The following is an 18,765-nucleotide window of genomic DNA, read 5'->3' on the forward strand; positions in this document are numbered from 1 at the left end:
ATGCTCTAGAAGACTCTTTAAAATGTCCCTGACATAAACAATGTTCTCCTCCATGGGTCTGAGAATATTGTGATATCATTCAAGTCGACAAAGGCATAATTATTGAGAGTATCCTGGAGCATGTCGTTTATAATGGCCTGGAATATGGCTGGAGCATTCAAAAGGCGGAAGGGCAAAAGCAGATACTCGCCATGCCCCGTCGGTATATTGAACGCAGTTTTTCACTCATCGCCTTCCCCAGCATGGACCAGATTGTATGCATCTGTAGGTTTAGTTTTGAGAACACAAACTTGGAGCATCTAAAAGGCCATAATCATGAATGGTAGGGGCAGTGATTTTTGGCCATCATGGGGTTTAATCAATACATGGCCGCAGGCTCCCATCCTTCTTTTGTATGAAGGAGAAGACTGCACAGGCGGATAAGGTGGAGGGCTGAATGAAGCCCGTGGCAACAGCCTCCATAATATACTCTTCCATTACGCTTCTCTCTGGGCCTGACAGCATGTACAATTGACCCTGTGTGGGACAAGTATTGGGCAGCAGGTCTATTGTACAGTTATAGGGTCAGTGCTGGGGAAGACTCAAGGCCTTTCTCTTGCCAAAGACCAAGTCCTTGTAAAGTGAAGGGATTTTGACCTTTTTGGGTGTAGCTCTCTCCTCCCGACTTTCCTGTGAGAATGACTGCTGAGTCTTCTAAGGCAGCAGGGGTGATTCAACCAACCTCAGAGACCCCTCCCTAGGCTCAAAGCTCATTCATGGAAATGGGCCAAATCAGAGTCCGAATCTCCGGCTGAATCCTCAGGTGATGGCAGTGAGGCATTACAGAAGGTTCCTTCCTTGCTGAAGATAGGTTTCACGTGTAAAGCAGTCTTTCCCCTTCCTTGAGACCTGGTGGCTGGATTCCTTAAGCTTGTCTGCAAGTTCCCCAGACTGTTTGGGTGTCTCTTTGGTCCTCTCCTGAACTAGAGATTCCCTCTCTCTAGTTCCTGTGGGATCCTGACTAGAGAGTGTCGGGACTCACACAGGCCCATTGGCTGGAAGCAGCTTATCCATTCTTGAGTGGAGGACGAGGTCTCCAGAAGGTCTGAGGCTGCCCTTTAATTGGACGTTGGTCACAGGAGAGTCTGGGTCTTGGAACACCATGCCACAGAGAAACTGTCTTAACATGATTGGACCAAACAATGATTCCCCCCTCCATTCATTTCATGGATGGGTTATGCTGGGACAGCCAAGGATACCCAAGGATCAGGGGTATGAGTGTAGAGTCAATAATGTAGAAACTAATGTTTTCCACAAGAATGGCCAGAGTGGCCTCTACTTCCTGAGGAGAGCGAGATCCTTTGGAGTATGCAGGCTTCTCCTTCACAAGTTCTACCAGTCTGTTGTTGCCATTGCAATCTTTTCTGGGCTGGTGTCCTGGGGCAATGACATCAACACGGGTGGTGCTAACGGGTGACTGGCTCTGTTATAGGAGTCAAACTGGATACACTGGAGCTGTGATAGAACAAGGGTCCCTACAGAGAATCTTGGCAATTCTGGACAATGTTTTTCACCCTCTGCATACCACCTTGGCTGAACAGAGGAGCACTTTTAGTAATAGACTGAGACAAGTGTGCTGCTGTAAACAGCGCTATATGAGGCCATTCTTACCCTCGGCCATTGGGCTCTATAAAGAGTCAGCCTATAGCTGGGGAAATGATGACCCTCTCCTGTTAGACTGTTTGAAGGAACTTATTTTTTATTCTTTCCATTTATAGTATTTATATCTGCACTTGTAATGCTAGTGTGATGCTGTAAATTCCTTTGGGATCAATAAAGTATCTATCTTCATCTGCAAATCCACAGTCTGTTGCTGGATATGTCTAGAACCTGATGAAGGGTCCCAGTTCCTCCAGATGATATCACAAGTAGGCTTACAATTGAGCACCAAACATCTATTCAGCCGTTCGTTAAATAGTCAATTCTTGGCTCCAAAACCAGGATTACCTATTAGTGGGACCATCCTGAACCTGAGTCAGCTATCCATCCTCCAGAGTGCCAGTGCATTTAAAGCCCAGAAGCTGGTGTGGTTGGGAGTGTCTCATAACAAAGACTTCTGGCTACTCACACTCACCCTTGAGATTGCCATGTTCACAGTCTGAGACATCCCTGACCCTGGCAGCAGGGATGCAACATACCATCTGTGTGTCTCTATCGCTCCCATAGAACCTCACCTCTGTTCCTCTGACCAAGGAATCTCCTGTCAACACTGCAGTCCTCTTCACCCCTCTGCTCTTCTGAGCTTCATCATCAGACTCAATGTCAGAGGCTTGGTCACTTTGCCTCCCCCCCCCTCCCCCCCCCCCCCCCCCCCCCAACAGTATCTAAAGATATACTTCTTATTCAGTGGAACACCCACAGGTGTTCTCTGCACAGGCTGTGCACTCCCCCCCCCCCCTTCTCCGGACAGTCACCCAGTCACCTTTCTCCTGCAACTTTGGGGTAATTACATCCCTGTAGCTCCTGTGTATCACCTCCTCATTCTCCCGTATGAGTCGAAGGTCATCGAGCTGCAACTCCAGTTCCTTAATACATTCTCTCAGTTGCTGCAACTCGGTGCACCTGGTGCAGATGTGTTCAGCTGGGAGACTGGAGGTCTCCCAGACTTCCCACATCCCACACAGAGTGTGGAGCCATTCTTACTAAACTACTATGCCCTGATAGATGAGGAATGAACAAATGAGAACAGAAAGAGAGAAACCATATGGTCCTATGGAAGCTGGAGCAGGGACGAAATGGAGGAAATTCATAAGACATAATCTCCCACACACACAGCCTTGCTGACTAATCCTAATCTACCCCTTTTTTTGAAATTGCTCTTAACCCTCAGAACTGCTCCATTGAAACCATAAGATATAGCAGTAGAATTATGCCATTTTGGCCCATCGAGTCTGCTTCACCTGTTCATCTTGGTTGATCCATTTTCAACATTCGAAAGGTTTTAATGAGATCCCCCCCTCATCCTTCTGAATTCCAGCAAGTACAGACCCAGAGCCATCAAACGTTCCTTGTATGATAACCCTTTCATTCCTGGAATCATCCTTGTGAACCTCCTCTGGACCCTGTCTGATGACAACATGTCTTTTCTAAGATCAGGAGACCTAAACTGTTCACAATACTCAAGGCGAGGTCTCACCAGTGCCTTATAAAGCCTCAGCATCACACCCCTGCTCTTGTATCCTAGACCTCTTGAAATGAATGCTAACATGGTATTTGCCTTCCTCACCACCAGCTTAACCTGCAAGTTAACTTTCAGGGTGTTCTGCACAAGGACTCCCAAGTCCTTCTGCATCTAGTTTCCTGGATTTTCTCCTCATTGTGAAAATAGTCCACACATCTATCACCACTACCAAAGTGCATGACCATGCATTTTCCAACATTGTATTTCATTTGCCACTTTCTTGCCCATTCTCCTAATATGTCCAAGTCCAGCATCCTGCCTGTTTCCTCAACACTACCTGCCCCTCCACCAATCTTCGTATCATTTGTAAACCTGGTAACAAATCCATCTATTCCATCATCTAAATCATTTCTATACAGCGTAAAAAGAAGTGTTCCCAACACCGACCTCTGCGGCTTGGGAAGAACAGTTCTGCTGCTCCGAAGATGATGATTGGAGGCAATTTTTCTGTGACTCAATACCAATCAGGTCCCAAGGCTGCTTGACTAGCAAGTTTCAACCTGTACTCTTAAACAACTTCACTTGGAGCAGTCTTGCTGTTTAGCAAGACTGTGGCACAACCTCTCACTATTTATAACAAATTTTAAGTCTGATCTAAGTTTTTCTTCATACACACCAAACACCATTGGTGCTGCAGTTTGTGTAGCCATCTCATGGCTCCTGTGAGCCAGGTTCAAGCTTGTTCTCTTTGTGAGATATGTTGGTTTCTCCCAGGTACTTTTGTTTCCTCCCACATTCCAAAGAGCTGCTGTTCAGTTGGTGAATTGGGCACTCCATATTTCCCTTGGTGTAAGTGGTGGCAGGAGACTGTGGTGGGTGTTAGTGGGTATGGGAAAGAAAATAGTTGATAGGAAAATATGGGGAATGGAATTGCTCAAAATGCTCTCTCTGAGTGCTGGCATAGATTCTGTGGACTAAATGGGCTTTTATTTCAAAAGAAAATGTCAAATACTGTGAAAGTTAGACTTAATCTCATCGAAGCTCACTCAAATTGCAATTTAATATTCCTCCCTCCACCCCCGCAATCACTTATCACTGTCACCAAATTCACAACCTGCTTTTTCTTTTTCTTCTTTCTTCTGAGGCTGTCCTTAGGGATTGAGTATGACGTTGCGACTTCCAATCCAAGTCTGAGGTAGCTGAAGAGGCCACACATTTATGGTAATTTTACCAGCACTGACAGCTGCTCCCACTCCAGTAACTCTGCCAAGGGGCTTTTCTTCAAGAACAATACAGTGTAATTGTTAGAGATGAATTTTTGTTCAGGGTGGGGAAAGTGTGATTGAGAATGAAATGGCCAGTCCATTTCCCATTTCTCCTGAACTACAACACAGCAAAGCCTCATAGCAAGTTGTCACCCGGAGGCAGTCGGTTTGGGGAATTGTTGTATTCCTTAATGTATCTTGAGTAATATCACCCGGAGGCAGTACCCAAAGACCAGGTCACTGAGCTTCCTGGTTGTTGTTCCATGCTGGACATTGCTGCCTAGCTCCACGCTTATGGGGAAAGATCCTGACTTCCATTACTCTTGTTTAATACAGTCATTAAAACTCACCACTTCGACCAAAGTGTTGGTCATTGACCAAGTACCTTGTTGCTGTTGTTCAGAAATGACATGGATGATTAAATGCAACTTGTTTTTTTGTGATCATGTGATTCTGTATTTCTGAGAGGCCTGAATCTAATTTGAAGTTGTGTCCCTTGTTTCTGCTGACACTTGCCAGGGAGACAGTTCTGGTGACAGCGGCAGCTGTGGACATTGCATCTCGCATCCTGAATGCCAAGGTTTGATGCTCTTTTTGTTTTTGATACCATAAGGCATAGTAGCAGAATTAGGCCATTTGAGCCTTTCATCATGGCTGATCCAATATTCCTCACCACAGACTCAACCTGCAAATTAACCTTTAGGGAATCCTGCACAAGGACTCCAAAGTCTCTTTGCACCTCATTTTTTTGTATTTTATCTCCATTTCTTCTACCAATGTGTATGACCATACACTTGCTGACACTGTATTCCATCTGCTGTTTCTTTACCCTTTCTCCTAATCTGTCTCTCTGCAGCTTCTCTATTTCCTCAAAACTACCTGTCTCTTGACCTGTCTTCATCTGATCTGCAAACTTTGCAACAAAGCCTTAATTACATCATCCAAATCATTGATATATAATGTAAAGAGAATCAGTCCCAACACAGACCAAGTCACCGGCAGCCAACCAGAAAAGGTTCCCTTTATTCCCACTCTATGCCTCCTGCAAATCAGCCACTACTTTATTCATGTAGAATCCTTTTTTGTAATACTATGGGCTCATAGCTTGTTAAGCAATCTCATGTGTGGCACCTTGTCAATGAATAAGATGTATAAGATATAGGTGTATAAGATGATGTGAGGCATTGATCATGTGGATAGTCAGAGGCTTTTTCCCAGGGCTGAAGTGGCTGCCACAAGAGGACACAGGTTTAAGGTGCTTGGGAGTAGCTGCAGAGCTGGGACTTTTCTCTTTGGAGTGTAGAAAAATGAGAGGGGTCTTGATAGAGGTCTACAAGGTTATGAGAGGCAAAGATAGGTTGGATAGTCAGTACCTGTTTTCCAGGGCTCCAATAGCAAACACCAGAGGGCATATATACAAAATTAAGGGAGAGAAGTTTAGGGGAGACATCAGGGGTAAGTTTTTTAACACACAGGGTTGTGAGTGCCTGGAATGACTTGCCAGAGATGGTGGTGGAGGCTAAAACATTAGGGGTATTTAAGAGCCTCTTGGACATGGATGAAAGAAAAATGGAGGGTTATGGGGTAGTGTGGGTTTAGTACTTTTTTTAAAGGATTATATGGGTCAGCACAACATGGAGGGCTGAAGGGCCTGTACTGTGCTGTAGTGTTCTATGGTTCTAAGGTGGAACTCCACTAATCACTGGCAGCCAACCAGGAAAGGATCCTTTTATTCCCACACGCTGCCTCCTACCTATCAGCTGATGCTCTAACCATGTTTGTAACTTTCCTGCAGTACCATGGGCTCTTAACTTGGTAAGCAGCCTCATATGTGGCACCTTGTCAAACTCCTTCTGAAAGTCCAAATACACAACATTCACTGAATCATCCCATTTATCGATCCTACTTGTAATCTGCTCAAAGAATTCCAACAGGATTGTCAAGCAGGATTTTCCCTGAAGGAAACGATGCTGACTTTGTACTCTCTTGTCCATGTCGTCAAGTACTCCATCACCTCATCTTTAACAATTGACTCTAACATTTTCCCAGCCACTAAGGTCTATAATTTCCTTTCTGCTGTCTTCCTCCTTTCTTAAAGAGTGGAGCGACATTTGCAATTTTCCAGTCCTCTGGCACCATGCTGGAGTCCAATAATTTCTGAAAGATTATTTCTAATGCCACCACAATCTGTAACACTACCTCTTTCAGAACCATAGGATGCAGTTTATCTGGTCCAGGTGACTTATGTACCTTTAGGTCTTTCAGCTTTTTGAGCACCATCTCTCTTGTAATTGTAACTGCACCCACTTCTCTTCCTTAGCACACTACAACATCAAGCATACTGCTGGTGTTCACTACAGTGAAGACTGATGCAAAGTATCTACTTATTCAGCCATCTCCTTGTCCCCCATAATTATTCCACCTGCCTCATTTTCTTGTGGTCCTAAATCCACTTGCATTGCTCTTTTATTTTTAACATACTTGAAAAATTTTTCCTATCCACTTTGATATTATTTGCTAGCTTGCTTTCATATTTCATCTTTTCCTTCTAATGAATTTTTTAGTTGCTGTCTGTAGGTTTTTAAAAACTTCCCAATCCTTTATCTTCCCACTAATTTTTGCTGTGTTGTATGCTCTTTCTTTTGCTTTTACATGGCTTTGACGTCCCTTGTCAGCCATGGTTGTATAATTTTACCATTTGATTATTTCTTCACTTTTGGAATACATGTGTCCTGCACCTTCCTCATTTTTCCCAGAAATGCATGCCATTGCCACTCTGCTGACATCCCTGCCTGCAGCTCCTTCCAATTTACTTTGGCGAACTCCGCTCTCATACCACTGTAGTTTCCTTTACTCCACTGAAAGAAATTTCAAGTTGAACTCAATCATATTGTGATCACTGGTTCCAAAGGGTTCTTTTACCTTGAGCTGCCGAATTGCCTCTTTCACCTCAGACGATTGAGGAAGTTTGGTATAGGCCCCCAATTTCTCAAAACCTTCTACAGGGGCACAATTGAGAGCATCCTGATTGGCTGCATCACTGCCTGGTATGGGAACAGTACCTCCCTTAATCGCACAGCCCAGCGCATCTGCTGTTGTGAACTTCCATGATTCAGGACATTTACAAAGACAGGTGTGTGAAAAGGGCCCGCAGGATCATTGGGACCCGAGTCACCCCAACCACAATCTATTCCAGCTGCTACCACCCAGGGAATAGTACCACAGATTAAAAGCCAGGACCAACAGGCTCCAGGACAGCTTCTTCCACCAGGCCATCAGACTGATTAACTCACATTGATCTGAGTGTATTTCTATGTTTCATTGACTATTCTATTTATTATAGATTATTATAAATTACTATGATTGCACATTTCACATTTAGATGGAGATGTAACATGAAGATTTTTACTCCTCATGTCTGTGAAGGATAAAAGAAATAAAGTCAATTCAATTCAATTATCAGCCACACATCTATCAGCCAGATCATCCTGTTTCTACCCTCACTGACGTGTGGCACAGGCAGCAATCCAGAAATTACTACCCGGGAATTCCTGCTTCTCAGCTTTCTACCCAGCTCTCTGAATTCTCTTTTCAGAATTAGAATCAGAATTGGGTTTATTTTCACCGGCATGTGATGTGAAATTTGTTAACTTAGCAGCAGCAGTTCAATGCAATACATAATCAAGCAGAGGAATAATAATAATAATAGTTGCAATAACAAATAAAAAATAAACAAGGAAATCAATTACGTATATTGAATAGATTTTTTAAAATGTGCAGAAACAGAATTACTGTATATTAAAAAAAAGTGAGGTAGTGTCCAAAAATTCCATGTCCATTTAGGAATCGGGTGGCAGAGGGGAAGAAGCTGTTCCTGAATCGCTGAGTGTGTGCCTTCAGACTTCTGTTTCTCCTGCCTGATGTTAACAATGAGAAAAGGGCATGCCCTGGGTGCTGGGGGTCCTTAATAATGGACATTGCCTTTCTGAGACACTGCTCCCTAAAGATGTCCTAGGTACTTTGTAGGCTGGTGCCCAAGATGGAACTGACTAGATTTACAACCTTCTGCTGCTTCTTTCGGTGCTGTGCAGTAGCCCCTCCATACTAGACAGTGATGCAGCCTGTCAGATTACTCTCCACAGTACAACTATAGAAGTTTTTGAGTGTATTTGTTGACTTAACCAATCTATTCAAACTCCTATAAAATATAGCCGCTGTCTTGCCTTCTTTATAAATACATCGATATGTTGGGGCCAGTTTAGATCCTCAGAGATCTTGACACCGAGGAACTTGAAGCTGCTCACTCTCTCCACGTCTGATCCCTCTGAGGATGGGTATGTGTTCCTTTGTTTTACCCCTCCTGAAGTCCACAATCAGCTCTTTCATCTTACTGACGTTGAGTGCCAGGCTGTTGCTGTGGCACCACTCCACTAGTTGGCATATCTCACTCCTGTACGCCCTCTCACCACCACCTGAGATTCTACCAGCAATGGTTGTACCTATGTCAATGGTACCAATATGTACCAAGATATCTGGCTGCTCCCCCTCCTTCTCCAAAATGTTTGTGGGTGTGATCTCAGACATCCCTGACTCTGAAACCTGGGAGGCAACATAACATCCGACTGTCCCATTCACACTCACAGAATGTCCTGTCTGTTCTCACTATCAAATCCTCTATCACGACCGCTCCGTTTTTCTCTCTCTTTCTCTTCTGCACCACGGACCCATGGTCAGTGCCTGTAATCTGGTCGCTGTAGCATTCTCCTGGGAGATTATCCACCACAAAAGCATCCAAAGCAGATACATTTGAGGGGAATGGCCACAGGGGTGCTCTGCTCTAACTGCCATTTTCCATTTCTCCTGACAGTCGCCGAGCTACTCGCCTCCTGCAACTTCGGGGTGACTACTTCTCTGTAACTTTGATCAATTATATCCTCATTCTCCCATACAAGCTGAAGGTCATCCAGTTGCTGCTCCAGAGCCCTAACATGGTCTTCAAGGAGCTGCACCAGATGCACTTCACACAGATGTAGTTCCCCAGGAGACTCTGGGTCTTCAACGATCTAACATCCGGTACGAAGATTACACCACAGCCATTTAAATAGTACAGCAAGAGAGGGAAAAAAGATAAAAAGGAAACCTTAACAGAAGCTTTACACAGAGCCGATGCCTCTTCCGAGCCGAAGCCTCTTTTGAGTCAAAACCTGTCACTTCTACTCTTGCCACTGGCCTAGTCCCGACAATGGCCACTCCGCTTATACCTTCTGTACTTTTAGTTTGTTTGTAGAGCTGTGTTGACGCTGCTGATAGGCTGCGTACACTATTTTACTCCTCTTAAAATCAATGCTGATATTGCATTTGCCTTCCTCACCGCTGACTCAGCCTGCAAATTAATCTTTAGAGAATCGTGCACAAGGACTCCCAAGACCATTTGCACTTCATATTTTTTAATTTTCTCCCCATACAGAAAATAGTATACCCTCTTATTTCATCTACCAAAGTGTATGGCCAAACTCTTCCTGACACTATTCCATCTGCCACTTCATTGCCCATTCTCCTAATCTGTCTAAATCCTTCTGTAGCCTCTCTACTTCCACAAAACTACCTGCCCCTCCACTTATCTTCAGATCATCTGCAAACTTTATTACAAAGCCATCAATTCTATCATCCAAGTCATTGACATTACATGTTCAAAGGAACAGACCCTACACAGAACCCTGTGGAACACTACTAGTCACTAGCGACCAACTGGAAAAAGCTCCCTTTCTCCCTACTCTTTGCCTCCTGTCAATCAGCCACGTTATACATGCTCAAGGAAATCTGCAGATGCTGGAAATTCAAACAACAACACACAAAATGCTGGTGGAACACAGCAGGCCAGGCAGCATCTATAAGGAGAAGCACCGTCGACGTTTCGGGCCAAGACCCTTGAAGGGGAACCCTTATAGATGCTGTCTGGCCTGTTGTGTTCCACCAGCATTTTGTGTGTTGTTACTTTATACATGCTAGCATCTTTCCTGTAATACCATGGGCTTGTAACTAGTAAAGCAGCCTCATGTGTGGCATCTTGTCAAAGGCCTTCTGAAAATCCAAGTACACAACATCCACCAATTCTCCTTTGTCTGTTCTGCTTTGAAGAATTCCAACAGATTTGTCAGGCGAGATTTTCAACTGAGGAAACTATGCTGACTGCGGCCTATTTTATCATGTATCTTCAAGTACTCCAAAAACACATCCTTATCAGTCAACTCCAACATCTTCCAAACTACTGAGGTCAGACTCACTGCCCTATAATTTTCTTTCTTCTCCCTCTCTTCTTGAAGAGTGGAGTGATTTTTGCAGTTTTCCAGTCTTCTGGAACCATTCCAGAATCTAGTGATTCCTTTACAGATCATTACTAATGTCTCCACAATCCCTTGAGCCACCTCTTTCAGAACCTGGGTGTATTACCATATAACCATATAACAATTACAGCATGGAAACAGGGCATCTCGGCCCTTCTAGTCCGTGCCAAAAGCTTATTCTCACCTAGTCCCACCGACCTGCACTCAGCCCATAACCCTCTATTCCTTTCCTGTCCATATACTGACCCAATTTTTTTTAAGTGACAATATTGAACATTCCTCTACCACTTCTACTGGAAGCTCGTTCCACACAGCTACCACTCTCTGAGTAAAGAAGTTCCCCCTCATGTTACCCCTAACCTTTTGCCCCCTAACTCTCAACTTTTCCTCTTGTTTGAATCTCCCCTACTCTCAATGGAAAAAGCCTATTCCGTTAACTCTATCTATCCCCCTCATAATTATAAATACCTCTATCAAGACACCCCTCAACCTTCTACGCTCCAAAGGATAAAGACCTAACTTGTTCAACCTCTCTCTGTAACTTAGGTGCTGAAACCCAGGTAACATTCTAGTAAATCTTCTCTGTACGCTCTCTATTTTGTTGACATCTTTCCTATAATTTGGTGACCAGAACTGTACACAATACCCCAAATTCGTACAATAGTACAATAAAAAATAAAAATAAAAATTAGTACAATATAATTTTTTACATCAATTATATATAACACCACAGAAAATAAATAGATTAAATTCAAATCTATCTGACCAATGTTTTCGATGTAATCAAGAAATTGGTATTTTTTTACATTCTACTTGTTCTTGTTTTAAAATTCAGCCAGTTTGGATAAATCTAAGACTTTTATTGGAACAAATTACTCGAGTACAACTCCCACATAGCCCAATATTATTTTTACTAGGTGACATTGAAGGGACAATACAGAAACTTAAATTGAATAAGTATCAGAAAAAAATTATAAAAATTGCATTGGCAGTTGCCAAAAAAGTTATTGCAGTTACTTGGAAATCATACTTATATTTAACTATGGGTCATTGGAATAATGAAATATATAGCTGCATTCCACTTGAAAAAATTACTTATAATCCAAGAATTAAATATATGTTTTTGAAAATTTGGCACCCATATCTACAAAAGATAGAATTAAATATACAGGTCCTTTGAAGATAAAATTACAAAGTAATGGGGAAAATTAAAATTAAAATTATTTTGAACTCCATGGAGCATGTGGGGAACCTCCCGGAATATTCAGGCAATCTTTCTTTCTTTCTTTCCTTTCTTTTTTTATCTTTTTTTTTAGATAGGGGTTAAGGGGGGAGGGTTAGGGGGGGGAGGGTCAATATTAATTTTTTTTTACTATTCTATATTCCATTCATTCTATGTAATTCTCTTAAAAATGTAATAAATAAATAAATTAAAAGATTTGTCAAACATGAACTTCCACGCACAAATCCATTAACTGTTCCTAATCAGACCCTGTCTATCCAGATAATTATATATACCATTTCTAAGAATACTTTCCATTAGTTTACCCACCACTGACATTAAACTTACAGGCCGATATTTGCAAGGTTTACTCTTAGAACCCTTTTTAAACAATGGAACAATGTACACCATCTGGACGAGGTGACGTAACTACCTTCAGACCTTTCAGTTTCTCAAGAACCTTCTCCCTAGTAATGGCACCATCTCCCAGTTCTGCCCCCTGACTCTCTTGAACTTCCAGCATACTGCCAGTGTCTTCCATAGTGAAGCCTGATGCAGGATTGTTATACAGATTATCGACCATTTCCTTGTCCCCATTATGACCTCTCCAGCATTGTTTTCCAGTGGTCTGATATCCACTCTCACCTCTCCTTTACACTTTGTGTCTGAAGACGCTTTTGGTATCCTCTTTAAGACTTTTGTGTTCCATCTTTTGCTTCTTTAAAATTTGTTTTCTAACCTTCTGGTGGTTTTTAAAATCTTCCAATCTAACTTCCCACGAATATTTGCCCTATTATATTAACTTCCTACCAAAGATATTGGGCTTACCAGTCTATAGATCCCAGCTTTTAATTTTATTTGCAGCCCTTCTTAAATAAAGGTGCAAAATTATTTGTACATATCCTATCTGTCCCAGAAAATGTCTGAAAGGTCCAAAGAACTGAATTCCTGCTCCCTGTGAATTTAAAAACACAAACACAATGAAATCTGCAGATGTTGGAAATTCAAGCAACACACACTAAATGCTGGTGGAACACAGCAGGCCAGGCAGCATCTATAGTTAAAAGTACAGTCGATGTTTTGGGCCGAGACCCTTCGTCAGGGCTCACGAAGAGTCTCAGCCGGAAACGTTGACTGTACTTCTTCCTATAGATGCTGTCTGGCCTGCTGCGTTCCACCAGCATTTTGTGTATGTTCCTGCTCCGTGTGCAAGGTCACAGCAATGTACAATATGTCCACTTCCTACAATACCATCTATTTTGGTGTCAACTGCCATCTAATACTCGGGAATATGGGATTGATTCACATCAATGAGAGGACTCCTTCATCCAGGTATCAACAATCATTGGACAAAGACCCAGAATAAATTCAAAGGAACAATTCTCAGTCCATCTCCAGGGAAGTGCCCCCTTATTCAGTGTTGTGTGAAAGTAGAATCGGATACAGTTTGGAGACACACACATTCACATAATGGGGGAGATTCCCAGTGCCAAAACACAGTGAGGAACATGGCTTGTATTTGTGCATTAGTCCAGTACACTGGTCTTGGAGGGTCTGTCCCTTTTACTCTGTGCTCTCTCCCTCCATTCCCTTCCTTGCTTCTCTCTCTCTCTCTACCTGACCTTTCTCTCTCTCTTTCCACCTTCTCTATGCTCATTTCAGACTTTTCAGACCTTCAATTTGCTGCCTCATTTCTCCCTCCCACCCCACAGTACACAAGGTCAGAAGCTGGCTGTGACAAGCTGCCTGCACTTTGTACAAACAGGCTGTCAGAGCCATTAGCTGACAGAGAGAGAGAGAGAGGGGCAGAGACATAAACAGGAAGCAGAAGACAAAGCTGTTGCTGTGAGCAGTGAAGAGTGTAAAATATACTGGAGGACTGGCAGCACTTTCTCATGGCGGGAAAGAAGGAGAGGCAGGCCAGGGTCGGGAGCCGACATTCCCAGAGGGAAGCAGAGGCCAGTGGCAAGGTAGGATCCTCAGTTGTTGCACATCAATGCCTTTGTAGTTGGCTAAAATCTGAGTGTGGGAGTGAGTCTGGTTGCTGAACAACAGATATAGCATTGAGTGAGTGATAGTTACTGAGAATGGAATCATGAAGCTGGGTGTGTGATGTTCATACGCGAGTTCAGATCACATCATGGCAGCTGGGATGTTTAAAGTCAGTTCATTAAACATGTAACTGGGGCTTTGAGAAATGGATTGGAATCTAAACGCATGACTGACGTGTTTCAGGGAAGGGAATCTGCTGATGTTACCTGGTCTGGCCTGTATATGTCTCCAGGCCCACAGTAATATAACTGTCCTTTAACTACCCTGTGAAATGGCTCAGTAATCCACCCGGTTTGAGAGCAGTTGGGATGGGAAAGAAATGTTGTTCTACTCACATCTCACGAATGAATAACTAAAAGTCAACCATTGTTATGTTGTATCATGACAAATACATCACCGTATTGTTTTTAAGATCGATCCCACGGGATTGGGATTGATTTTTAATTAAATTGCAATGAAATTAATTTAGTGTTAATAATATTTCACGTTTGTTTTACTGTTTATTAGTTTATGTAGTTACGTCATGATATTGTATTCAATTGTCTCCATGGAATTTCATTGATAAATTGCTCCTGTGATAGAATTCCTTCAGATAAGGCATTGGGAATGACTCTGGCAACAGTTGTATTGATCAGTCGTGCTGACACATGCACTCCAGGTTATGGACATGGGGAATCCATTCTATTGTATTCTTGGCTTGCATTAATCTAGTACCTGTTTATGTTTTCTTCTCCTGGTGTGTTTTACCCCAGTATCTGTTGTATTTTCCTGCAATAGCATATTTTCTCAAAATGCTCTCTCTTGCTCACATCACATTAAAACATTGTCACCTGTAGTTGTACCAATAACTCCACACTCTCTGATGGGCGATACTGCAGGACGCACAAAGTTTCCTTCAGCTAAACACTGGGAAGACCAAAGGCTTTGGACTCGACAGTGAGTTCTGTTCTTTTCCAGGGCACCAAGGGACAGAGGTGCTGCCTTTCAGCTGGGACATTGAAGGGAGATTGTGTGTGCAATGAAGAAGCTACTGTACCCACTGTTTTATAGGATATAGTTTTATCTACTAGTATATAATAAAAAATAAGATAATCAATTCTCCTCTTATCATTCCATGAAAAGAAATAAAAAGATAAAGAATTTTTACAATTTTTATATAAACAATGAAAAAACCACTAAACAAAAAAAAGGGACTGGGCAGCCCATACTGAGATTAAAAGCAGGAAAAAAGAGAAACTTTCTGATCAAATACAAAGTTTCGAGGAGCTAACTGGAAGAGCAATAAATCAAACCATATGAAAATAATGAATAAAAGGTCACCAGGTTTCTTCAAATTTAAAGGATGTATCAAATGTTTGACTTCTTATTTTCTCTAAATTTAGACAGGACATAATAGAGGTAAGCCAATAAAAAAAAGTAAGTGGATTAGAGTCCTTCCATTTAAGCAAAATGGCTCTCCTCACCAATAAAGTTGTAAAAGCTATCATCAGTTGAGTGGAAACAGGAATATATCCGGCTTCTGGTAGAGTGATCCCAAAAATTGTTGTAAATAAATTCAGTTGTAGGTCCAAATTCAAGACTTTTGATAAAGTGTTAAAGACATCTTTCCAAAAATTATCTATCTTGATGCAATACCAAAACATATGAGTTAAAGTAGCCATCTCAATATTACATCTGTCGCAAATAGGATTAATATTGGGAAAGATACTGGCTAATTTATCCTTTGACATATGTGCCCAATGTACTACCTTGAATTCTATCAGGGAATGACAGGCATAAATAGATGAAGTATTTACCAAATGAAAAACTTTATCCCATTGATTATCTAAAAGTGACTCTCAAAATTCCAATTCCCATGCACCTTTAGTTTTATCGTTAGATCCCTTTCGCAAATTCAATAACGATTTATAAATTATAGCTATCATTCCTTTTTAAAATGGTTTAACCTAAAAAAGAGTAACTATCATATTAGGTGAATAAGCAGAGGGAGAATTTGGAAGTAAGCTACGTAAAAAGAATTCCTAATCTGTAAAGATCTAAAAAAGTGTGCATTAGATAAGTCATATTTGTCCACTACCTGAGTGAAAGACATTAAACAATCCCCCATAAACAAGTCTAAAAAAGTTATTATTCCTTTAGTTTTTCAAATTAAAAATGTCTGATCAGAAATTGATGGCTTAAAAAATAATTAAGATGGATTCTACTAGAAAGAACAAAGTTATTAAACAACTACCCTGAACTCAAGAAATGTATGAAAGTGAAATAAATTCTTAATGTATGTTTCATAATGGGATTGAAGTCTCAACTACCAATCTTAGAAAGCAAAAATGGAAGAGGAGCTCCCAGTAAAGAGGCCAAAGAATACCCCTTCAACGAGTTTTTCTCCAAATCCACCCATAAAGGATAGTCATGTATATCTGAATAATGAACCCAAAATGAAATATATCAAATATTAATTGCCCAGTAATACATTCTAAAATTTGACAAAGCTATACCGACAAGCTTTTTAAATTTCTGCAATAGAGGTTTACTCAATCTAGGATTTATATTATTCCAAATATAAGATAAAATATTAGAGTCTATTCTATCAAAAAACAGTTTAGGAACAAAGGAAGGGATTGCTTGGAATACATATAAGAAGTTCGGTAACACTATCATTTTAATAGCATTAATTCAACCAATTAATGAGAATGTCATAGGAGACCATTTAAAAGTATTTGTTGTGTGTATTCAATTAACGGAAGAAAGTTACATTTATACAGGTCCTTAAAATTTTTGGTAATTTCAATACCAAGATAAGTAAAGTTATTTTTAGCAATGATAAAAGGAATTTGATCATATTGATCCAAGTAGTTATTAATAGGAAATAACTCACTTTTGTGCAAACGTAATTTCTCTCCAGAGAAACTACTAAGTTCAGAAAATATAGATAACATAGAAGGAATAGATTTCTTAGGATCTGAAATATAAAATAACAAGTCATCTGCATACAACAAAACCTTATGCACTTTATCTCCTCTCCTAATACCTCCTAAAACCTCTCTGGCAATATCTTCAACTATATGAATCTCTACTCCTTTATAAATTAGCTTCCCCCGCCTCCTAGCATCTTGAAGAATTGCTTCTTTAGTAGCAAAGTAATGCAAACATAAAATCACCGGGCAACATTTCATCTCCACCGAAGGCTTCAGGCAGATGATTCAGTGAGTTCTATCATCAGAGGAGCTTCGAGTATCTCACTAAAAAGTGAGTATAGCATATACATATAAACTTTAATGGCTCACCGGTTTCCAAATTTTCAGACAAACCCAGTATGCGTAAATTCATCCTATGACTTCAGCTTTCCAGATCAATTGTTTTCTTCTTAACTTTCAATAATTCAGAAGAAACCTTAACAATTTTCTTTTCCATATTAGATATCTTTAATTCTTGTTCTTTAATCACTTGATTCACTGTCTCCTGTTCTCTTCCGATTCTATTAGTATCCTTTTTAAGCATCTGCTATTGAAATTCCAGATTCCTCAAAGATTCCTGGATGGCAGAGACGGTTATTTCAAGCTTTTCATTACCATTCGTCAGTTTATCAATCTTAGTGTCCACCATTCCGACCCTGGTTTTAATATCTTGCATCAAAGAAAACATTCTTTCTGAAATAGAGACTTCCTCTGCCTCCTTAGTTTGTTCAGCTTCGGAAACCATTTTGCCACCTCTTAATTTGATTCCAGTTTGGGTTCCAGCCATCGTAATTAAATAGTAAATCCTTCACAAAAGTAATAAATCTTCAAAGTTTAAACAAAACTAGCAGTGGAAAGTAAGTTGTAAAAGGAAAGAGTAGCGCCAAAGTGCGTCTTACTCCATGGGCTGCTGAGAAGAGACTCTGAGAAATTCTTCCAATGAGCCTCTGTGTTGTCCTGAATATCTTTCTCGGGGTGAAGCACCCCAGTATTCCCACTGTGGGAAATCCCTTGTGAGCATGAGCAGTACTTGTGGGGCTACACTCATATATAAGACGCCTCGCGTCTTAATAAGCTGATAAGGAAGGCGGGCTCTGTCGTGGGCAAAGTACTGGAGAGTTTAACATCGGTAGCTGAGCGAAGGGCGCTGAGTAGGCTACGGTCAATTATGGAAAACCCTGAACATCCTCTACATAGCACCATCCAGAGACAGAGAAGCAGTTTCAGCGACAGGTTACTGTCGATGCAATGCTCCTCAGACAGGATGAAGAGGTCAATACTCCCCAATGCCATTAGGCTTTACAATTCAACTGCCAGGACTTAAGAACTTTTTTTTTAAAGCTATTATTAATGCTTTTTGAGTTAGTGATTTAGATGCATATCATATTATTACTGAGTTAAGTATTGTATGTAATGAGTTTTTGCTACAACAAGTGTATGGGACATTGGAAAAAATGTTGAATTTCCCCATGGGGATGAATAAAGTATCTATCTATCTATCTATCTATCTATCTATTACAGGCTGGAAATCTCTCCGATATTTGTCCCAGGATGTATTACCCACTTGTACTTGGAGGCAGGTGAAATCACTGCAGTTATGAGGGAACTAAGATGGGCAGAATGGCTTTTCTCAGTTTTATCAACTCCAGTCACTCAATTTTCTCCTTTTCTTTGTTTTGATTCACGTAATTTCAAATTGTGACATAAACTCTGGGGGAAAATTGAAAGAAAAGCTACAGCCAATGATTTTCGTAACATCTGATTTACA

Source organism: Hemitrygon akajei, chromosome 25 (genome assembly GCF_048418815.1).
Source record: "Hemitrygon akajei chromosome 25, sHemAka1.3, whole genome shotgun sequence".
NCBI lineage: Eukaryota > Metazoa > Chordata > Chondrichthyes > Myliobatiformes > Dasyatidae > Hemitrygon > Hemitrygon akajei.